At 46.6% G+C, this 25004-nt stretch overlaps 1 protein-coding gene across 2 annotated transcripts in view; it reads right to left on the reverse strand.

The window, feature by feature from the left end:
- Positions 1–25004, reverse strand: part of LOC8029488 (homeobox protein Meis1) — a 356592-nt gene that overhangs the window by 61558 nt on the left and 270030 nt on the right. The window lies entirely within an intron of this gene.

The raw sequence follows: 25004 nt of genomic DNA on the forward strand, positions 1-25004 counted from the left end.
CAGACAAATGACTTTCGTCACTGTTTCATTGTTGCCAAACTAACGTGTTAAATTCAGTAGTGCTGCAAGAAAGGTCTGGCGGATTTATTGGCTTATGTAACGAGGGCAAGAGGTGAAAATTGTGTTTGGAGAAACGGTAACATTTTCACAGCACGTTTATTTTTATAAAATTATGTCTCGAGGGAAAATAAAAGCATTTTCTTAAACAGTCTAGTTGTGACACGCGTGTCAAAAAAAAAAAAAAAAATTAAATTTACGTGAAAAAAAAAACAAAAAAAAAAACAATTAGAGCATTATTGAAGGCGCGAAACGCGATTTAGTCGGAAGTCACCTCCTCTCCACTTGTTTTCTCTCTTGGCATTTCGGGCGTGTGGAAGAGAGCTGGATCGGCTTGGCCATCAGGTTGAGGTGGAGAGAGGTTATGACCATCTCGTTGAAATGGAAAGAGTGTATGACCATTCTGTGACGTCATAGACTATGCGCGCAGAATTTAAAATAAATCTCGCGCCATCAATATTGCTCTAACTTTTTTTTTTCGCGTAAAATTATTTTTCTGACACGCGTGTCCCACCCAGACTGTTAAAAAAAATTCAAAGTCTTTTAAACCAAAGTTTTAGAATATTTACAAAATTACTGGACACCTCAAAATTACTGGGCACCGTACCTAAAGCAGCAATCATGTACGAGCGGGCCGACCTTATGATTAATTGGAAAGGAGTTTGATGACCTGAATAAATAATAAAAACAAATACAATTTGTGTTCCCCTTCTTGACTAATGACGTTACATCGTTACCGAATGACTATCAATGGGTAGGAATAACTATACATTTGTCGGCGCCACTTTGTCTCAGTAAGATGAATTGGCGGACGAATACTCATTTCATTGCTGTGCATCACATCTAAAGTACACAGCGCCGTACAATCACCGGGAGAAGACGAGGTGGACAAATGCGTGATACATAAGTCTTCATGGCACTGGACAAACCACATAATTGAAGCGCTCCGTAATTAAACTGTCCGATTGCACAGATTGCCTCTGCGATCGATAACCTGCTGAACCCAGGCAGCGCCGTATGACGCAATTTCTCGTATAATTGACCAGTCCGCTTGGCAAGTGTTGACGCGTTCACGAAACAAAAATAAAAACAAAAAATAGACGCCGGTATTTTTTTTTACACACAGGAGGACACAGAAGTTATAGGTCCAAACATCCTGCGGACGACTCACCAGGTTGTCAATTAAGACAAAAAAGCAATTAAAAATGAAAAAAAAAAGTTTTCTTTAGGATAATGTTATCCAAAGGATATGGTGCACTTTTCTGCTCGTAGCGTCGTCTGCTCGTAGCGTCGTCTGCTCGTAGCGTCGTCTGCTCGTAGCGTCGTCTGCTCGTAGCGTCGTCTGCTCGTAGCGTCGTCTGCTCGAAGCGTCGTCTGCGTCTGAACGTATGCTGGAACAAAGTATAGTGTTCCAGGCAAGTGGCTGCCACCGCAAGTCCGCCCTCACTTCGGTTATACAAGTCCGGTTTTGCTCGCAGAAGAACGATGAACAGGCTTGAAGTGTCGGTGGAACGTAATTGCATTCGCGTGCATTTAGGAGCGGCACCTGAAGTTATTTCTGTGGAGTGTCGAGCTCAGCGTGAATTAAAGAAGGCAAGATGTGGGAGCGGAATCGGCTCAAATGCTATACGCGCTTTCTCCCCGCAGAGCCGGTCACGTGATCTCAAAATAACTCCTGCGGCTATTTTAATCGCCGGGAAAGATAATGCGTTATTTTGGACTACGGTGTTTGGTAGCGCGGTAAGCCGCCGTTACGAACTTCGACACCAATTAAACGTTCACAGAGCTATGTCATGCTGTTTTTTGTTTTGTTTTTCTCAGTAGCTTAATGAATTTATAGAATAAAGCAAGGTCCCGATGGCACTTTCGACCTTTAAAGGAACCGACAACCCGACTAATTTTGATTAGAGGCAACGAGTAACGTAATCTGAAAGGCAATACCGCAAAATACTAGCAAAGTACGTTACTGAAAAACCTAATGCGTTAGCAGTAACGTCGGTGGTTGAAACGCGTTACTTCCAACCCCGATGGAGAGGCAGGATTCCGAGTCCGTCCACCCAGTGGTCCCCGAAAACAGCGCTCACACCTCCGACGGGAGCAGCGCGGACGCAGAGAGAAGAGACCGGTCGTATATGGGAGCGGTTAATCGAAACGTCGTATAGACATCGGGTCTTTATGTAGTCCGCCGCAAGCACGGGGAGAGGGGGCAAGGGCGTAAAAAGAAGATTTACGACCAGACATGCGCAGTCAAGGAACCGGCGACCGAACGCCCAGCATAAATCGGCCATGTCGGTGCGCTCCAATGGCTTTTACGCGACTGCGACGGACGAAAAGACGGCGCAGAGATGGCGCTGCACGTCGCTTCCCTAATCGGCTGCCCCCCCCTGCCGAACAGGGAAGAGCGGTGGGGAGACTGCGCATAACTGCGCCGATTCACTTCGTGACGTCAAGGTCGTTTTTGATCGGTCTTTTCTACGGCGACGGAGCAAATTGGCGTTAGCCATCGTAAGTTGGCCGGACCGGTGCGGTGGCTTCTCGGCCCGTCACGTGACACAGCCTCTTTTATTTAAACTTCCCAGGAAAAGAGGCCGTCGTGATTAGAATCCAGGGACCGACCTGGTTCTCGCCTGATATTAAAATGATAAGTGTGAAATGGGAAAACAAAGAATGTGAGAGAAGAGATGTTCGTACGTGGTTACGATTCTATACGTGGTTACGATTCTATACGTGGTTACGATTCTATACGTGGTTACGATTCTATATGCTTTCATTACGACTAAATTCGCAAGCGTCACTGACAACTTCGCAAACGCACGGTTAGGTGGCGCAAGCTACCGCCCGTTATAAAAGGTGAGGCTGTTGTTATCCATTCATCCAGGGCGTGGCGGGTAACCCCCTTACTCGATGAGAATGCAGCGTTAGCCGATGTAGGAACGCTTACGAGAAAAATATAAAGGAGCAAGAAGCGGGAACACCATGGTGAGTTTTAGAATTGCGTACAGGACTGAACGCAAGCAGTGTGCGTTTGAGTTAGCGTTGCGTGTTTCACATTACGCGTGCGCGGAGCCCAAAAACTGCGGTCTTCAAACGGCGCATGATGACGATGCGCATGCGCAGCGGGGAGCGCGCGCCATGCTAACGCAAAGCCGCACCCTGCGTTGGTTAAACTGACTATGGCGATTTTGTTCGTCTGCAACATGATAATGGGAAGCATTCGCTGGGAGGAGGATTGCCACGGGTTAAAAATTTTGATCGCGGCGGTTGCGCCACAATTATAAATATACGGTGGTCGAAAGTCCAACGATTAAATTACGCGCGGCGTCTCAGGAATGCTCATATTAAACTTCACTTCGCTCCTTCTGCATGCGCGTCCGTGCGTGTGTGTGTGCGCGCGCGTGCGTGCGTGCGTGCGTGTGTGTGTGTGTGCGTGTGTGCTGCGAAATGGCCGAATCCGACGCTGCGAAACCAGCATGCAGTCGTCGGCCGGGCGGACGAGACCGTGGCGAACGAACATGGTCGGAGAACACGCGCGGCACACACACACACACACACACAAGAAAAACGAAAGTGGTTCTGTGCTCGGCGAGAGATCTAGTCTTCTTCGCGAGCCTCTTTTCTCTCTCCCTCACCTTGTCGGAATTGGATTTTGGGCAGAGAGGAAGAGGAGGGCCTCTGCCAGCGCGGCACGGAGAGAGAGAGAGGCAGGCAGGCAGAGCGACTCGATTAAAATGCAAATGTCCTTTTCTGCGTTTCCACGGGCGACCCAGCAAGCAATGAAGATAGGGGGGAGGGTCGTCCCGGCTGCATAACCGCGCGCGGCGCATTATATCCAAGAAGAAGCCGCGTTTTCCCCTTCTTCTTTCTCTACGCACGCCCGAAAGTGCGTGTTGTGTTTTGTGGGCCGTTGCCCGCGTGTGCGTGCATGGGCATTCACATACGCGCTTCGAGAAGGCGCGCGCACTCTATACTGCCTACAGATTTACGGTCGAAACGCGCGCGCGCGAAGGCGCGTTCCTTTTGCAGGAGGACCCCCGCCGCCGTTGCTTTTAGTCCTTTTTTTTTTTAGTTGACGTTGCAGCGTTTGGTGGGCGCGCGGAATTTCATTTACGCGCGTCAGTTATTTGTGCGCAACAACTTCTTTTTTTCCGAATGTCGCGTTCCCTTTGAAACCGCCGCCACACCGCTCAAGCATCGTATACAAATAAACTACACGGTGTTAGCTGCATACACCGTGACCGAATTATTTAATGAAACGCCTCAAGCTCGTTCGTAGCACGTTTGCTTCATACGTCGGCTTGTTTTTAACCTTTCTGCAGAGTGTGTTTTTTGCGTGACCGATGTGACAGACACGTGCCTCAGACGGTGTACTACGGACTGCAGTCTCTTGCATGAAGTGTTCGCCGCCTGACCGCCCTTTTTCGATCTCTGGGCGCAGCCATCTTGCCGCAGGTGTGGGTACACAGCACCCACGGTGGCCAAACTTGCTTTTAAAGCGAGGCTGCTTGAAGATGTGTGTCCAGCAGAAGAGACCGTACGTCTTGTAAAGGTATACGCATGCTCGCTTCCACCTCGAGAAACACAGTAAAAGAGTGTACAACTCCTCACCGGACCCCTCCATATTTCCCTCCTATTTAGGTGAATAAATTGATTCTGGTATCGGAATTTTCAAGGATAAGTTATTTCTTAGTTTGCGAAAACGTAACTGTTTCGAACGCAAAAAGATGCGTTGCTTTCTCTGACTATACTCCGGGCAAGTTATGAACTATGCGCAAAACTTGCCTTTTTCTTGAGATGGCGGCGAGTGGAGGTGCCTCTCCAGTGCATTCTTGTCGTGATTTGTTTACCCGAGAAAGGAGGGCAGGCTTCAGCTTTCGTAAAGGTGCTTATGTTTTCAATTTTGGTAGCAGTGGAATGACGTAGACTGTGATGTAATATGTGCCTGATGTAGTGCCTTCCGTAGTTTCTGATGTGTAGTGCTTGATGTAGCGTCTTATGTGTATTTTATGGTGCATTGCCTGATTTGAGTGCGATCAGGTGCCTGATATGTAGTGTCTAGGTGTCTGATGTGTGCCGTCTGTAGGGTAGTGTCAGACGTGTAGCGTCTGATGTTTGGGTCTGATGCAGTGTATGAAGTGAAGGGCGTAAATTGGACTGAAATATGGTTTGCAAACATCCAAGATGTTGCTTATCGTCCAACCTATTCAAGCTTCATTTGTCTCTCTTTGTTCCCCGAACGTAAAGCACGGTGTCTCGAAACATAAATTGTAGAACGCAGAACAAACCGATTCGACAAAGCGCGAAAAAAAAACAAAAAAAAAACACAGGTCATATCAGGCGACCCAAATATATAAAACACAACCTAAAATCAAATTATGTTAGCGTAATTTTTTTTCTCCCTGCTCGAAATGCTGATTTCGTAATAATCAGCATTTCGAGGTTTAGTCACCGATACGCAAGGTGTGCTTAAAGAGACACTGACAAGGTATTTATGCTCGCCGAAATCTTTATTTGAGCATGACATATAAGAGCCCAACTACCCAAAACACAATTGGCGGCTCGAAATTCGTTTTCTTTCCGCCCGAAAGCAGCCGGTCGAGAATTGGCCGGTTTCAGTGGCGCTCATTCTCTTTTCCATGGCCACGTGCCGTTCAACCTACGTGTACCAAGTACATTCAAAGTCCTGGGTCATCTAAGGCAGACATTCAATATTAAAACTGAAAAAGAATACGAAACCGCATATTTGTGGCCTCTAATAAACTGCAAATACGTTGATCGAAAAAAAAAATGTTGCACAGATCCCACGGAGCTTACTTGTACACCCTAGTACACCCGTGAGCGATATGAAGGTGAACAGCCCTCTTCTTGTTTTTGACGCTCCTGCAAGTTTCGGAACAAGCTCTGTTCCAGAAGTGGGTTAGAACGCAAAGTTTAGACCCCCAAGCCACGTACCATTTGAGACGTTGAGAGTTAATATAGCTTTAGGGAGCCGTAAAACAGGCAAGAAACCAGGTAAGGTGTTCACCTTCATATTGCCGGCAGGTGTACACGTCATTCTCAATATGGCAACGTACCGTGGGCTTGACGATGCTAAGACGGCGCACAACGTACCAACGTTGCGACGGACGTGGGGCTGCTACTTCGGAACTGTCGTTCGTGGTACCGGCCAATCGGTATTCAAGCGTAGAACATCGAGCGGAAGGAATATTTGCGGCGAGAAGTTTCGGTATCGCCACCTGGTATAATTGTTTCACAACCCAGAGTGAGGATACTTGAACTTCCTTTGCTGGTGCAAGCACGTGCAATGCCAAGCTTCTATGCACTATGAAAATTGAAGCACAACCGCGTGGGTAGCACGCGCGCTACCGAAAGTGAGAAAAACAGAATCGCTCTGAGCGAGCTCTTCACCGCGAATAAGTGCGAAACAATCGTACGACAAACGGTTCACGCAAGTTCGTCACGGTTGTCGTCGTCTGCTTTTAAATACCCCCAAAAAAAAGCGGACGGGGGAAAAAAAAAACGAAAAACGTGGTCGGTGTGTAGCCACGTGACTTCCGGCCATGAGCTTCCGTGCTCGGTGTTTCGGTTTCGGGCAGTGGCGTTTTCTGTCTTTATTAATAATATATGCGATTCTGTAGCAAAATATCGATTGGGTAGTCTCCCGAGACCATATTAAATCACATAACAAAAAAAAATTTTTTTTGTAAAATTTATATTGGGTAAGCGATGCCACGCAAACACTATCATCATTATCATTCACCATTCGAAAATCTAGTGAGGTTTATGCTGGTACACAAGACGAAGAACATTGGTAAGAAAAAAAAAAAAACATGGCGTATTTAAGCTTTAAAGGGGAACTAAAGTAATTTTTTAAAAAAGTCGTTTTTGATCTTATATCAATTGAAAAGTGTGAAATCCCGCGTACACCAAGTCGTATATTACTAAACCGCCTATCATCTCAGGGCAAGAGAAAAACATGTGCACTATTTTTCTCGCGGACTACATTGTGTGGACCAATCAAAGGCGTACAATATGCGCAGGTTCCGAATGATTTTATCATAACTTGTTTCGTAGAAAATCCAATAGGTTCTTCATTCAGATAAAACTCCTATTTTTTACCGCGGGTGAAGCCATCGCTTGCAACTCGCCGACAAGCGCCCTTCGTCGACCACTTCCCTCGAAGAAAATTCTTCCCCAAAAAGGGCGTGTCACAATCTTTGAACACGCTTTTAACGAGGAAATAAGCTACGCACGATTGTGATTTCGGGTATGTTGGGATGCTTAGAGCGTCTAGATGGAGTTGTCACCACAAAAGGACGCTCTCAACATTGACTTCAGTGCCCATTTAAGACCACTTCATTCATCGCTTTCTGGGGGCTGTCATCTTTGTCGACTAGGCTGTGGATGGTGTCCATAGCATGCGGAACTGTTCACTTCTGCAAAAATATCGAACGCTGTACATCCGTCCGCCGCAGACTGACTCAACGGTTTTTGCTCGGGTGATAGAAGCTCGAAAGGGCTCACACTCGGCATTCACTTGCTATCTTCAACGGCACACCAGTCAGAGCCGACCAAAGATTGTTTGCTACCCGTAAAAATAAATAAAGAAATGAACAAATGACTACCGACGCGCGTGTTTTTCATTCAAGAACTTTAAGGGGAACTCCGTGTAGTATAGAGTCTTGAACTTACTCTAATCTGGCAAGCCCGAATTTAAATAAAGGGAAGGGAAAAGAAACAAAAATAAAGTGAGAAAGGACCGAACCGATATGGAATCTGCTGTCGCAATAATGGCATGCATTCCGCTAGCCTTTTTTTCTTCTTATTTTATTTCTTCGCCTTTACTTTCCCAAACGCGCGCGCGCACTTTGGCGAAGCGGGGTTCGTCCGACGCTTGTTATGCAAATGCCTCGCTCGTTATCGGGGAGAGGAGCCCGCGTGGGAGGGGGTGGCCCCGCAGGGTGGCACCGGACTGCGGGTGCTGCCTGCAACGGCGGTATACGCTGGGGCGGTGGTGGAGTAGCAGGCAAGGCGTAATCATTGTTGCCAGCCTCGACTGCCCTTTTTCCCGCCGCCGCTAGCAACCCCCGCTTTTCCTGGCGGCACAATTGTGTCCGCTCAGCGGAATCGACTTCCCCAAAAGGGCAACAATGTGCAGATCGGAGGTGAAGGAGGAGGGGAAAGAGGCTGGCTGGTCGACCCTCCTCTCAAAGCAACGCGCGCGCTTTTTTTTTTTTCTTTTCTTTTTCCCTTGTCAGATTATCTCATTCCTGCCCCTGTTCTGCTGGAAATGAACGAGACTCATGAATACATCGGAGAAGTAACTGTGCGGCGCGCGTGTATCACTTCGCTCTCTGCGATGTTCCAGGGGTTTTTGTTAAAGCACAGAATCGTCGGTTTCTAACGTTTACGTGACTTTGAAGTGTGCTGCTGTTGTGCCACTGTTTATGAAATAAAAATAGCACCACCTAGCCTAAGTCTAAAAAGACAAACGTATGATTCCTCCCGCTTTTCTAAGAGAATTATCTCACCCTAGATATAACACCGAGAGATGGCGGCCACCAATGTTGCTCGATGGGGCTTTAAAAGAAAGGTCTATTGTCATCGTGCCCCGAATGCGGGCGTTTATTCTTGGGATCAATGCCGCCCAGCGCTTACGTTCAATTTCTTTACAAATACTTGTAGCTGGGCGTTATCGGTCCATATTAGGCATGTGTGCAACTCTATCGCATTAAAATTGTAAAAAAAAAAAAAAAAAAACGCATTTAGTAATTAAGTTTAGAGATCGCAGATGCAAGGGGAAGCACAGCGGTATGCGCAAGTGTCAGAAACATTTTGTTTTTTAGCTTGTAGCGTTTCTGATCGCCTATTTTCGAAAGGACCACGCCACCATGTACGATGCCAACATTTAATTCGTCCTTAATAGTACGCTTATAAAGGAGAAAAATGTACTGTAGCTCCGATTGGTTGATAGAATTTTCAGTGTTTTTTTATTAACTAATTTGTCATATTATTATTTTATGTTCCGCCCAAATATGAAAAACCCAACGCATTATCAACGTGATTATTATTGCGCGGCTTTCATTAAACCTACATATTTAGTGGCACTTGCCTAATAGTAATCATCAAATTATGTATCTTGTTTGTTTGTTTTTGTTTCCTTTTTGTTACTTAGCTAATAGACGAGTGAAGCCTGGAATTAAGTTTCTTTCATTCCTTTTATGTTCCCTACCTCGTTTAAGCCTTTACTAGAAAATGCGTCGTTCTAACACGTTACTGCAAAGAGGAACTAATCCTCAGACCCTCATGAATTTCTACAAGAGTCAATCATACAATGAAAGTCCTGATACCACAATGTGAAGCCTCACCATACATCGAATCCCTCATACCAAGAACGTAATCCGATCGGTATTGCCTTAAGTACCTCTGGTCGACATACAATCAGTTGGAGTTATTTGAAGAAGCATTCACTAACTACCTTTGCTAACATCAGGTCGAACTGATTATACTCTAATAAAATTCCTTACTTTGTTCGTGTATTTTAGTACATAAATTTGTTTAGATTGTGAATTTATACGCCCCCATTCTCCAATGTCCTTTGTGCTAATGTACGTTTTACTGACCACAAAAAAAAAGAAAAAATTATCGGGGTTTTCTTGACCCTATTGTAAAAACTCGGTTTTTTTCTTTATGTGGTCTTTGATACGTACATCAGCTATCTTAATAAGTTGTACCACACGGCTATCAAGCCCCTCGTAGAATTTGGGGTCGTCTGTTCCGACTATAGGGCGCTGTACGTCGAATTGAAATTTTGGGGTGTATTATATGGGACAAAGGGTGTAACTATACACCCTTTTACACTTTTTTTTCTTGAAGAGTGCAGTCCCACGCTCAAATTTTAGCAATGTCAAATTCCGCTGAAATTAACGAAATAATTCGATCTCCCCGCTAAATTTAGCAAGGAAACACTCCTCGCTATATTTTCAGGGTGTAAACCCGCAAAGTCTAGCGTGTTACACACTTCAGCGTCATACTTTTCGAATGAGGCTTTTCGTTTTTTTTTGATGAAACCCAAGCTCTATAGACATTCGGCTAAAAGAATAGTTGCTAGTTTTAGTTTCGGCATAAGAACACCGATAAAAATTCCAGAAACCAAGACCAGGAGTCAGCACAAGAAAAAAAGTCACAAGGCAATTACGATCATACCGTTAAGATGTGTCTACGAGAGAGAGAGAGAGAGAGAGAGAGAGAGAATCTCATTCTACCTCGAACACCGGGAAAAACAACGTGGTCGTTGCCTTTCCCAATGAAACAACGCGGCCAGAGCATTCTCCAACAATGGTCGGGGAAGGGAAAAAGGCGTAAGAGCGGGAGAAGGCGTCGTATCGGCCGCCGGTGCTCCTCTATTAGCCGCGATAAATCAGCCTGAGCCTTACGTAAGCTTCTCCGCCTGGACCGAAATACGACGGCTGAGGGGGGCGGACGACGCAACCAATACATGCCGCCGGGACGGGAAGAAAAGTGAGAAGGGGAAAGAACAAAGGCAGGGAACAAAGGGTCTCAAACGCGCGGGCCGTTTCGGAGAATGAGGAGACACCAAGGGGACGGACTCCGAGATACATGGTTTCGGTCACAAGGACTACACGAGAACAGAAAGAAATGTGTTTGAAAAACGCAAATATTTGGGTCAAACGTTTTTTTTTTTCCTTCTTTTTATATGCATTTAAATGGCATACTTTTTTTTTAGAACGTTCGTAAAACAGGTTCTGAAGGGAGTTCCGCATTCAGATTTTTTTGAAGTTGCAAGTACGATCGAGCAAATGTAGTCCATGATAGTTTAAGAACTGCATGACGTGGCCTACAACGTTCGCGGGATGCAGCAGCCCCATTGCGTGGCTACGAAGCGATAATAATATGCACGGGAAAATACTCATTATCCCCTTAATAAAAAAAGGAGGAAGTTTTATTTCCGCCTTGTTCGTTAGTCGCGCGAAGTATTGTTCTTACGAGATTTGGTTGTCAGAAAAACAAACGATGATTTTGGTGTTTGAAATATGACAGATATGACATGTACCTAATAAAAAAATCCACATACATATATCTTTATCCTCCACATAAAAGGGGCAATTAGTAAAGCCCCGCTAGGAACCGGACTTTTTTTTTTTCTTTTTCTACGGGTTTTGAGATGAAAACAAGTATAGGGTGTTTTGATTGACGCCATGTCCACCATTTTGTGCTTATAATAACTCGTCAAGCGCGTTACGGACGCAAGAATTCCAAAGATCCATCTGACACCATCTAATATGTAGTGCACAAAGACCTACGGGTTTTTAGAGCGTTGACACGTAACAACAAAATGGCGGATCGACGTCGCGTGAAAATACCCTATAGTGAAGCCCCGATCTTCTTACGCTATCACTATCAGTGACTTTAGTGAGGTCACATGAAAATGCTAGTGACGTCATGTTAAAACAGCCTATAGTCACACCCTGAGTTTCTTAAGCTATCACTATCAGTGACTCTAGTGACGTGACTCATAGGCCTACGCATTTCGTGTGATGAGATTCCTTAGCTATCAGGAGTATTCATCGCAGTCACGATGTGACTGTCTTTTCTTGCCGTTTGATTGGGCTAAAGCGCCACACGATAAGGGTCCGTCTTTGCCGCGATGCTTTCTGGAAGAAAATAATCAATAGGAGTTTACAGTCTTAGCTTAAAGGCAGAGGGACGTGGCTTGTTTGTTACGTTCAAACTTCTTGATTCATTCCTCTTTTTTTATCAGCTCACAACGTTATTTTTCCGGTTACGTGGCAATAATACGTTTGGGAATGGCCTCTTCCCGGGTTTCTAAAGGTGCCAGTGGCTAAAACAAAATTGTGTTATGTCTATAGCGAGTAAACAGAAAAGGTTTGTGAGAAAAAAGAAATGTTTTAAGCGAGAAAAAGCAGGTTTTTGTTAGGTTTCGTGGTCTCCTCTTTTCTCTTTACCCGAAGAGCGCCAAAGCATAATCAATCGCAGGTCTGTCCTAAACCTGGCAATTTCGAAATCAAGTACGACTGACGCATCAGACTCCTAGCCCTCGCTTCTAGTAGCGGCGCAACATTGAAGCCTGCGGGAGAGAGGAAAAAAAAGTAAAGAAACGAAATAAACCGAAGGTCCTCGAGAAATCCTGAATCATTCCGAAACAACAACAGCCGAAACGAACTTTCCCCCCGACAGCGGCAGCGCGGGCCCCTGCAGCCTGTGCCCGACATTTCACTTTCATCAAGATTGTTCTCCCCTCCCGCTGGTTCGCCTGCAGCGCGCCCGAGCAACACAGGCAGGCAGGGGTCCGAAGTCAAACACTGACCCTGTCGGACAGCCGAACAAATTTAGCGCGCCGGGAGGCCACCGAACCCGGAGAGGCGAACACGGAGCTCGGAAGAGCGGGGGTGGTGGGGGGGGTTCGGACCCGGAGCTCAGAGGACCCTTCACGGGGCTCCCCCTCATCGCACCCCGGGCGCACAGGAGCCCAAGAAACACAAGAAGAAACAAGGACGGCGAGGGGCAGGACCGGAAACAATGTACTTGTAACGGAACCGGAAAACGAAACAACCAACGCCATCTATGAGCACCGACGGGTATAGGCTCCTGTACGACGCGAATCCTCCCCCTCTCCGTCCCGACACCATCTCTTTTCCTGTTTTGCTCAGCAGAGCCCAGCGTGTAAGTGATAACTATATATATATATATAAAAAGAAGAGCGTGCAATATACACTCCCGGTGTCTCCCCGGCGTTTCGTGTTTTCTTCCTCGTCAGCCTGAAGAGACCGATTCAATATAATAGATAGAGCGACGTGCGCAACGGCGGAAGCACCCCTCCCTGTTTGCTGCGAGCAATATACCATTGTGACTCTTTTCCCGACGCCCAATTCGGTATGCTCCGTCTCATCTTGCGATGGACCGCGTAGCGAGCGCTACGAGAGATTCCAGCCAATCCAGCGTCCTTAACGCATCGCGTGACCATGCAACCCGTACGCTGTTTGATGCACCCCCTTCCCCGAACATTGATATTTGTGGCTTCGATGGCTCGTAGCGTCATCTGCAGTCCATCGGAAGGTGAAAGCAAAGTACAGTGTAGATCCCCCTCTTCCTCCCCTCTGCCACTTCGTCGTCTTACCCAGAGACAGAAATGTCCTATCGCCATTTTGGATTTGGGTCATAAATGGTCGGGCAAAGTGCGCTGCCTTCTGTCGAGAGCAGAGAAAACAAAGCTGCATGGTGAAACGCGTCGAGCTTGATGGGAAAGAACCAGATGTTCGTTTACACCATCGCGGGGTTTCGCGTGTACGCAGTAGAAACGTGTCGTACAGGTGAGCAGTGCAGAGATACGTACCTTGCGGAGCGGATGTTATTCATAATTGTGTGTATGTTTTAAACATACACACAATTATAAACAACATCCGCTAGAGGTGGTCGGCCCTCAAGTCACCGGATCAAGGGAAAGTAGTGCCACTGCCTTCCCCGCTTGCTAGCCGGACACAAGCAGTGACTAACATTAAGACGATCAAACCTCGCGAGGTGATTAGGTGATCGGCCTCAGTTGCCATGCCCCCCCCCCCCCCCCCCCCCCCCCAGTCCCCAGTCCCCATTTCGGTCTATTCGAATCTTCGAAAGGGTAGTTCTGAGCCAGTCGCGCCAAGATCGCTAGGAACATCATCGTAGTGAAAGCGTTTATCGCCAACGTAAGCGTCTTTGGCACTGTGTATGCAATCAACTTATCCATCACGCTTATCTCCACGGGTCTCTTACAATTGTATTGTTCTTCTTGCGAATTTCAAGAGAGGAAAATTATTTTTCAAGGCCTCCAAGCACCGAAGCTGCAGGTGTTGGCGGTACGAAGAAGTACGCTTGTTTCGCTTGTGTGTGGATAGCAACATCTCGGTATGCAAGAAGTATCTTTATAGACGCCTTTTAGCAGCTGCGCATGGACGCTGACATAACCGACCTTCAGTTTTTGTTTGCTCTGATTCCGTTTGCTTCTATTCATTATTACCATATCAGGTCAGGTTATTGCCATCTTAGATTCTATTGTGTCCTTCTCCCCAGCACTGGCCTTTGTGGAAACTCGTCAACACCCGTTTCAGTGGCTCGGCGTCTCAAAAAGACAAGAGAAGGTCAGCAATGGCGGCTGTGATCTGGCGCGTGTGTAAAGCGTTTATAAAGTCCCCCGTCACCACCGAATTTTAGATCGGCTAACGAAGAATGGAGAGGTCAAGGAGAAATTGCTCATTCCAAGAACCAAAATGGCAACCATACCGGGTGCCTGGCGCCACTTTCCCATACGATCCAGTGATTTCAGTCGGACCCAATGTATCTTCGGTGTACATGAGTAAACATTCAAACGTGCTCCAAGTTTGTTATTCGGTAGATTCCATCTCACGAGGCATCCGCAGCGCCAAAAAGGCTTAGGCGCGCGCAAGTAACTCTGCTGAAACATGATTTGTATGCAACAGTGCCCCCACAAGGAAAGCATTTCTATGAAGCCAGGAACGGCCGCAACGCTGCATAGAAACAACCAGAGATAGACTACACTATTGACATCATCGTCGTTTGTCACAAAAAATCTGACACACGCTAACAGTTCAAACAAAACGTTTGTTTTTTAAGTGTTTTACACCGTGTAGCCTCATAATTCTGATTTGATCGCGTGTGCGCCTGCGCGCCAGTGAACAGGTTTAATGTTGGCAACAAGGGCTTAACAAATATATATATATATATATATATATATATATATATATATATATATATATATATATATATATATATATATATATATATATATATATATATATATATATATATATATTCTTTTTTTTAATATATTTTTACATTGTCCGCCGTTCTTTGCTAACGAAATCCCGCGACGTCACGCAAGCGGCGCTCCATATAATGACGCTACTTGTAGAATCACGAAGAGCGTGTTTCATCTACAAACCTTACAATATTCGCCTGCTACTGAGAATAATAATAAAAAAAATAGCAATCATCCGCTATTTTCTGATAGCCGTCTGCTATTTAAGAAAATAAAATAAATATCTGACGGCTATAGTATTAGCCATTTGGTATATATATATATATATATAAAGTCTTTACAGTACACAGCAGCTTTGCCACCCCGAGAAAGAAGACAGAGATTGAAGAAAGCGGGGAATGGACGAGGTTGCGGCTTCCATCTTGGAAACGCGTGCGCAACCCCAGCGCGGGCGGCCGAGAGCACTTTGCGAGATCGACTGCGAACGGGGCAACGCGGAGAGCGGCGCGGCGTCCCAAGGAGCAGCGGCGGCGAGCCCGTGAAGCGCAATCGATAGTCGCCACACCACCCGACGTTTGCCGCCGGGCCGACACTCCGCAGTCGCCTGCGGCAGGGGACGCCATCTTTGCCGCACCCGGCCCGCGCGCAGGCAGCCCGCGGCGTGCATGCATGCAGCAGCGAATGGAGGTTTCGAATCGAATGCAGTGCGCAAGTTCGTCTGCTTCTTTTGCAGGGGCTGTGGTGACGTCAGAACGATGCCGAGCTCTGATTGGTTCTGATTGGAAGGATAGTGGGTAGGCCTCAAGGCAGCTTGCTTTGAGCTCTTCCCACTATCCTTCCGAGCGGAGCCAATGAGAGCTCGGCGATCTGACGTCACCACAACACCCCGCAAAAGAAGCAGACGAACTTGCGCTGCGCATAGCACGGCCTTCCTTAGCAGCGCGAGAGAAAGCCACAGTATCAGTCTACGACACCTGGAGTGCGTATACTTTCCCGCAAGGTACTCGGGAGAGCAAATCGTTGCAATCCGTGGACGGAACCGGGCAAATGACGAGCTTGAAATTGTCTCGAGACCAACTCAACCCGCTGACGTCACGTCGCTGCGGTGGCGCTCGTGTTGGTAGCGCGCATGCGCAGACGGTTCCTCTCACCCGAATCAGGTTTCATGCGCGCGCAGTGCCCATATCTGGTGTGGGCAAAGGCGGGCTCGTTTACACAGTTGAAGCGTTGAGGAAAAATGTTGACTATCTATACTTCTTAGAATGATCGAACAAAAACAAGCTAAGGCAAAAAAAAAATAATAATAATAATAACATGGAGGTTGCGCGCATACTTTAGACAGGAGACTACTTCCCCGGAACTAACGGATCCGACCCAAACAAACATATAAGCCCTCCCACTTCAATCGAAGGGGAGGGAACCCCCGCTCGAGCAATATCGCGGTTCCGAATGCACCCAAAACATTTACATATAATGCGCATGCAGATGTATCCTCCTCCGCTTCTCTTCCGAAGCCCCCTCCTCCTCTCTTGTCGCCACTCGAAAACGAACCGCTTCTCACAAACAAACAAGAGCAAACATACAGAGAAACGCGCGGAGTGGTGCCGGAGACAAAACTTACGACGAAGGCGCCACAACCATTTCGGGCAGCCCAAAACAACATCGGCGGGAAACGAGAACAAACAAACAATTCCGCCAGAAGCACGAGCGAGCGAAACTCGGCGGAAGGCAGACATTTTTTGGGGTATAGGGGGGTGACCAGCCCCAGCTATTGAAAATCGATGCCTCGTCCCACGCGCCAGCCGTTTTAATACAATCACTCGGGCGACGTTTCTTTCTTTCTTTTTCATTTTTCCTTGTGCAGCATTCTTTTTTACGCGTTGTGTTCCGTGGTGTTTGTTTTTGTCGGTCGGCGCCTGTCTGTCTGTCGGTGTGTCCCTGCTATCGATACGCCTCCTTCTGCATTCTATGGAGTCGTTATTGGTGTTGTCGCGGATGCGTGTTGGTATTACCTTTCCTGAGTCGTTGCTCGTTTTTCGAGGACGCTGGGGGTATAGAGGTGCATCACGCAAAGAAACAGGGATCTACATAAAACGCAAGACGTATATCTATATAATACTAACAACAACAACGACAACACACACAGAACGAAAACGATAGGGAAGGGGAAACTCTATATTTTTTGCGCGATTCGATCTCTTCAGAACGGGGTATGCTGGAGTTGTACTCGGACGAGGTTCGTTGGCTGGATTGGAGAGACCCTCGGATGATCGTTGGAGAAGCACTGGCTCGAGTGGAATGATTTGATCGGCGGAGGGAGCTGCTGGTTTCCCGGATTGGGGTTTGTCTTGGGTTGTTCGTCCGCGACAGGGAGAGGGAAATTGGACGTCTGGTGGCAGATGCGCCCTGCTGGCAAACGCTGCCTCGCGCACCGTCGCTTGGTTGCACGTTGGCGAATGGCTACTTGTGGTCGCTGGCGGCCAAAGAAACATTGGGCGCCACGCGCTATGTCTAATTAGCGCTTCGCAGCCCCATAAGACGCCGGCAACGACCGATAGCTGCTAAAATCTTTGCGACATTTTATACGGCAAAAGCCGTGGTCTCACTATACTCATGCATCACACAAACGACAGTCTACATATACCAGTCACCACGATATCCGTGGTTCGAATGCCACGTGCCAAGTTTCTCCCTGAACTCATTGACATGCGGTATTCGAAGCGCGAATCTCGCGGTGACTCGCGTTAGAATCTGTATGCAGACTGTCTTTTGTATGATGTATAAGCAGTGGGACCCCGGCTTTATGGGTAACCTAAAGCGTTATGTTATTAGGGAAAGTTTCGAATGTGCAACGGACAAGAGATATGATCTGGAGGCGGAGGAACTCGTATCGTTGACGTCCTGCCTCCGGGCTCCGGCGATTGAATGTCGCAATTTGAAGTCACGCGTCTTTGAACTGAAATGTAAAATTTGTTTTGTGGACTTGCCTTCAAATAAGGTATGGTGTCTCCACTAATTTTGTCAGTGCAGTTGTGAGTGCTTATATCAGAGTCAAGGCTCTAACCAATGCTCTGGTGACGTCACTGGTGGGAAATTGCGCGTGTGCACGGACTGATCTCGTGACTTCGGTTCATTCATGTTTCTGATTAATTATTTTGATGTATGAAATCGTACTAGCTCGTACCTCTAGCTCTATATTTTTTTCTCTCTCAAAAACACAATGATTACATTTATTTACTTTTATTTTTTAACCGCATGAATGTTGCGTGGTTCGGACTACAGCGTTTAAACTATGAGGGTGTGCATTGTACGTCTTTTGCTGAAGTCGGATAATTGCCAGAAAACGACGAAAACGAAAAATCATAAGACAAAAATGTAAAGAAAGTCGGTTATGTCGATGTTTCCTCGTTTCTAATTTTTTTCCCCTACACTCGGAAAGCAAACTGTTATTTCTAATTTCGCAAAAAGAAAAGATCAGGAACGCAGATTTTCACGCTGTTTGACGTCTCGGCGCAGTGAAGGAGAGGAAGGGTATTTTTTGTACCGTCCTAATGTTTACAAAAAAAAAAAAAAAGTTTCCGTCGACGCGACAAGAAATTCGATTTAAAAAAAAAACAAAATACTTTTCCGGGCCTTACGTTTTCTAACCGACCCAAAGGCGTTCGACGAGAAAGAGAGAAAGAAGTGGCGAACGAGCGACGAGGACATACACGAGGCTGCGTATCTTAAACGTGCGCCCGTACACGTGTTCTGCAAACAGGTGGAGAGATACCTTCCCACCTGGAAGCTGGAGCCTCCACACCGCCTTATCCGATAAAACAAAAAAGAAAAAGAACAGCTTCAGCTACACATTTAGAAGACCGGAGAGTACGAGGAGCGCTTTTAACGCGGACAGATAAGTTCGAGAGGTTTCTCAATAGAGTGCGAAAAGCGCGCTCTCTCTATACCTGTGTAACGAGATAAAAATAAAAAAAGAAGTAGCAGCAACAGATACGAGGGGCGTGTGTCTGGTTACGCAATACCGGCCTCTGACTGGCTCGGAGGTACGTTCCCGTCATTAAAATGAACGGCACTCTCCGCCTCCTGTACGATAAGAGACGACTCTGCGGCCTGCTCAGTGGCTGAGCAGATTGCTGAGTGGTTCTATGCTATAGGGCAACTGCCACTTTGGGGCGCACCTAGTGAGTGCTGCCGTCAGCTGCAGAGCGAGAACAACGCAGTTCTCCGATACTTTTTTTTCTTGTATTTGTGATTTGTGTCTCCGAGTTGCGACAGGGTTATTCGTCAGTTTACGGAAAGTTTCGAGTAAGGGGTAAGCTGGGCTTCTGCAGGCTTCGAAGGTATTACGTTTCTTTTTTTATTCTTATTTTCTGTTTTTTTTTTACATATTTTAAGGTGATCACTGTAAAATAATGTCCTCCTGCACCGTGCCGCGTTACTGCAGTGGATTGCGGTTACGTTCGGTTTCATTTCGTTGCCGTTCTACATGACTATCTATTCAGCACTCTCCACGAAACGTCCACTGGAGTTTCTTTCGCCGTTGTTGGGCTACTGACCCCGAGACATTAGAATTAAATGTCCGGAACACTTTGCTCGCAGGGCGTGCTCAGAACAGTTTCCCACGTACCGCCTTCCAAGAACAACGATTCTGATATGTTGACATGTATGTTGAGCGTGCATTGAATAATTGTGTGGCCAATGTCACTGTAAGTTTTATTTGTGTGCATGTGTAATGGTGAGGTTATTTTTGCCTAACTATCTAACTATTGCAAACTTTTTCAATTTTTTTTAAATGTGTTTAGGAACAGTTAGGCCGCCCCCTACACGCTACAGCCCTTCGTCTGTCGGTGGGGCTGTCAGGGGTGACTGAATGCTTAGGGTAAAATAGTTATATGAACTCGCTGATCCCTTTTCGTAACTTTCACAGGTTATAACTTTTAACTTTTGTAACTTATAAGCATGATTGAGGCGCGTGACACGAATACTTGCGAATTGTGCCGGTATCGATATAGGACCACGAAACGATAGAAGGGATATGGCTTCCGTGAAAGTAGCTTCGAGCACGTTTCGGTACGGGTTGTGTCACGCTTCGATGGTGAGTGACCGTCTTGGTGACGCACGATCAAACGACAGAACTCCTTCGGCGGCCACCTTCTTTGAGGAGGGCACACAAATCTTGTGCCCCGTCGTAATAACTGTTTGAATATGTCTGGCGATAAAGTGGAGAATCAGCTAAGGTATCTGTCTACATTCTGCTTCGATTTTTCGTCACTCTTAGTTTCTTTATATAGTCGGTGGTTAACCTTTCTTCACTTTAGCAGAGCGAACGCTGGAAAGGAGGTCGCCTCCTCGGTAGCGTTCGCTCTGCTAAAGTGGAAAGAGGGGGGAGGAGTTTCACCTGAACTCTTAATCTGTCATAAACCATAGTTCATCAAAAGTTTAAAAAACAGACCTCGTATAAGATGTCATTAAAACTTATAAACGGTACGACCAAACCTCGAGTAAATTTTATATGATTGTTGGAGTAATTGTACAAGAAAATTGTCTTTTTCCAAAACTAGTGTCCCATCCTTTGTGAAATGGTTTCGGGAGGAGGAAAAGAGAAGAGGGGAAAGGGGAAGGACAGAGGGAATGGTGCGTGAGGAACCTTAGCCGGCAAAATGCCAAGTCCGTCCCGGCCTTTGTCCCCCATATCGCGGCCATCTTCGCGGGGCGACCATCCATCTGACACTGTTTACGTATGTCACACCGCCATTGTCAACGGGACAGTGAAATCTTACGCTACCACCGGGATGAAGGGAGCGAACCGTGTCGCCCCCCCAACCCGAGAGATTCTAACAAAAAGAAAAGAAAAAGAAAGAACATGGCCACCCGACCGTCTCGCCCGCGCTGTTCCCATTGAGTAAGGCAGAGACTTCGAAGACTCGCGTTCTGATAAAACTACGCCCACGTAATTTTAAACGGTCGTCCGAAAATAAGCGGCCCTTTGTGCTTGCGCGGCGAAAACAGAAATTAGAAACGCATCAACAATAGGAAATGCAGGATTTTCAGGCCACTGGAATGATTTCAAAACTTACTAAGAATAGCCGCTCCGGTGGAAGGAGACGAGATAACCATTTCCACTTTCCCTTTTACGTCCCTGGAGAAAAAACAAGAACAACTAAAGGGTGCTTAATAGATTGATACACTTTATTAAAACTTCATCTACATCATACAAAAGACGCGGAGTTATCCGCAGACATGATGACAAAACTATCTGCGGAGACGTCTCATGGATGCACGAAACATGCTTCCTTCGTACATGCTCAGAACATGTCTACGGACTATTTTTGGATGACTAGTGCGACAGGACTAGCATACGAGAAAGAAGCAAGCCTCCGACAGTGTGTGCGGGCTGTTCTTTTTATTTATTTTTTATTTATGAATTAGCAGAGTGACCCCGGCTTACATTCCGACCCACAGAATCGTTTTCTGCCGGGAAGAAAAGCGGTTCCCAGGTTCCTATGCGGAACGCAAGTTTGTCTGCAAATTGGTCCGCAAGTTCGTCTGCTAGTTTGTCTGCAAGTTCGTCACAGGGGCCCCGATGATGTCAGAACGCCAAGCTCTTATTTGACTGACTGAAAACAAAATAGTGGGTAGACCTCAAAGGCATCCAGCACTGAGGTCTACCCACTATCCTTCCAATCAAAGCCAATCAGAACTCGGCATCGTTCTGACGTCACAGCCACCCCTTGCTCAAGAAGCAGACGACTTGCTCTCCGAATACTCTTCGTTCCCTCTCGCACTCTATCCTTTTCCTCTCCCCGCAGGGGCGGGTACTTGAGCTACTTTTCGCAGAAAGGAGGAGGGTCTCCCTCTCGGATGGGCGCCACTGTCTTGCTGTTTGTCTATTTTCTGATAGACAAGCCTGGATGGATGGATGCAATGATGCTAATGGCTGTACCCTTTATAACGGGCGGTAGCTCGCGACACCTAGCCTAGAAACCAAAAGTACGATTCCTACCCTCGCCCTTCAAAGACGTTCCCACGGTTGCCAGAGTGCCCCACGAAGCATTTTCAACCCATAGTGGTCAAACTAGATTTTTTTTTTTTTTTTGGCGTGGCGGCTTGCAAATAGGATAGAGATGGAGCATTATGGGGGACTCGATCTCACGGCGACTGGTGTTGCGGCGAACGTTTTGCTCTCTCGTGACTCGTTACTCGTTTAAAGTACGCGCTTGTTCTCGACTTAGTGGTTTTTAATCGCGCAGTACAGAATTTTTAAATATATATTCCCTTTTAATACAGCAGGAAACCAAACGCGGAACTCATTGAACGTCGATCGCGTCATACTTCAATATCGATACCAATTTTCCAGATGAAGACCTCAATGAATCTTTAATGTTCGTGGAACGTGGAGCAGGAATCCGTTTCGTTTTACTGCTCGAGTTTTGCACGCACAAAAAAAAAAAAAAAAGAAGAAAATTTAGGTCTTCTTTTTGCCTCGACCGGACTCGGCCACCAACATGTGAGATCCCGTGGCCTGGACGTAAAGTTTGGCTTTCTACCAGAAACGGAAGTTGTCCCAGCCGAGCGAGTGAGCTGCGTCAGTCAAGCGTCACGTTGCGTCGAAACGACGCTTTTTCCATCCACGTTTCGACGCGAAGACGTCGAAACGACGTCAGCCACTGAGGTTTCCATGAACGCCGATTGCTTCGTAGGACTCGTTGGTACGCGACGGTTGCGCGATCAACGCCGTGGCTATGGATACGTCGCAGCTGAGTGAACTGCAGCTTACAATGTTTCGATGTAGTAAATGTATGGGCGTTGTTCCGTAATCCGGGACATCCACGCGGCAAAACGAGAAATCGCCCCGTGAAGGCTGTTGCAGTTCGGCGCCGGAACCGGCCGTGTCGGAGTGGCGATTACCCAGTACAGAATGACATGTTCACATTGCGGCTGCGCAAACAAAACGCTAGGAACGAAGTAATATAAATTTCTACTAGAATTCCTCGTGGAGAAACCTCTCCTGCGCGCATTAACGCTGCAGCTTATGCAACCAGGTATTGAACTCGATCATCTTCGTCGAAGGTATTCGTCGACAATTTCGTCGTTCGCGAGCACAGTACGAGGGACACACTACTCGTTTCCAATACGGAAGCTGAATTCAGCGTGACGTGTTCGGAAAAAGAAAAAAAGACTCCGACACTGTGCATGTTGCGGTTACTTTGCTAGGTGGCGCCCTAGCAAAGTCCTCCTATTATAGAATGTTTCGCCACAACTTATTTATTTATCCACACTTTCATACACTCAGCTTCGTTGGAGACTTTTCGATAGAAAAAAAAGTCCAACGTAGTCCGCCTTTTTTTTAAAGCTTTGTGTAAAAAATTAGGATTTAGCCTTTCCATTCTCGCGTGTTAGTTTTCTTTTCATCCCACAAACGATACGCAGTCGATAAAATTATGTCTAAAATCGCTTCATGGACACTTTAAGCAACTGAAGAAAAAGAAGGGAAGAGAGAGAGAGAGCGACAGAAGGAGATAAAAAAAGAGAGAAAACTCCCGCCATGCATATCAACGGTAGAAACCAAAAAAAAAAAAAAAAAACTGTTAGAAACCTATCGAAAAAGGCGAGAAGGAAGGGGAATGCGTCCCCTCGCCCCAAATGTTCGGGGGCAATCTCGGGGGGTCCCCCACCGAATCGCCGGCGCGGAATAATCTGAAACGTACACCTCGTCTATTTCGGGATAGGAGAGAGAGCCTTCGCTGGCGGCTGAAATGTTTGCGCTTCGTCGCGGGAGAAAAGAAAAGAAAAAAAGTCAAGCAAGCCTATGGTTAAGTCAGGCAAGCCCCGAGTCAAGTCGACTCGATGCACACGCGCGTGCGCAGACGAGACGCGATTCCGGAAAAGACTGCAGCAGCTGAATAGGCCGCCATGCATGCGACCGCTGAACCCGCGTCGCGTCCAAAATAATGGAAAATTATGTATGAAAAAAAGAAAAAAGAGTGAAGGGCTACATCTAGGAAATGCGCCTTTTTCTATGGACACAGCTGCACGCGGGAGGCAAAATAAGTCGGTTGTTTGCGAGGATGATGATATATATGCGAGATGGGGGCCGAGGTGAGGTACGTGCAGAGAACCGAGGTCTAGGATGTGTGCGCGGTATACTACGTGCAGTAGCTCTGACGTCATCGCGTAGTGTCGGGGATGGTTTCGGTTGAGCGATGTTCGTGGCAATAATCTTTGAACGACACGGAAAGATGTTTTTCTTTTTGTTTTGTTTTCTCAAACCCCAGATGTCACGTAATTTTTCATTTTACGCGCTCTGGATAATGTGTTCGTTGTACCTCATTGAAGTTTTGGAGCTTTGAAACCTCCTATTTGTATAGTGTACGTAGTACCATTAAAACTCAATGATTTCGATGTTTCAAAAGACGCTTCAGACCCCCTAAAGCGTCAGTTTATGAAGCAATTTAATAGGCTTCGCTGCGAAGCAATCGCCGCGGCACCAAGTATTATGCTATCACAAGACTATATTATATGAACCGTCGTCCAGCAGCAGTATAGGCAGCAACATAACAAAATATTAAAACCACGCGTCAACATTTTGCTAATGTCCAATTACGTATTTACTCCCCAGATATCAAAAATGATGTAAAATAATTAGGCAGTACGTAATCGCCTCAAAATTTTAGGCAAAGTAACCGAATGGCTATAAAATAGTTTTTCCAAAATCAAGGTATCCCTGGTGGCAAGGCGACGGGCAGTGCATTATGGGAACAAGTTGACAACTGAGTTACGGTTTCCACTGGCCGCTGACGCTTGTGCCGAGGCCAAACATTTATGCACTTGGGAGGTCTACCGTCCACAAAGTTCTCATGCGCTAAAAGAAGAAAAAACAAACAAACATGAAGCAGAGATACATTGTTTACTTGGCACTCGCTTTAAATACAAAGAACATTGCAATATTCGCGCCGTGTGCCAGCTGCTCGCTTCTGTGGAATATTGGACGCCTCGCACGACGTCCATAACCTAGTGACAGCATTTTTCGCCTGGGGCCATAATCGCCGGAGAGGCGTAAAAGTAGTACCTTCGTTCGATTTACCTGCAGCTTCTACACCTGTGCGCTAAAGTGTAGGACAGTGTACTTCCGGTATGTGTATTGAGATACCACCGG

This window comes from Ixodes scapularis, unplaced genomic scaffold (assembly GCF_016920785.2).
Source record: "Ixodes scapularis isolate PalLabHiFi unplaced genomic scaffold, ASM1692078v2 PGA_scaffold10__122_contigs__length_95168666, whole genome shotgun sequence".
Classification (NCBI taxonomy): Eukaryota; Metazoa; Arthropoda; class Arachnida; order Ixodida; family Ixodidae; genus Ixodes; species Ixodes scapularis.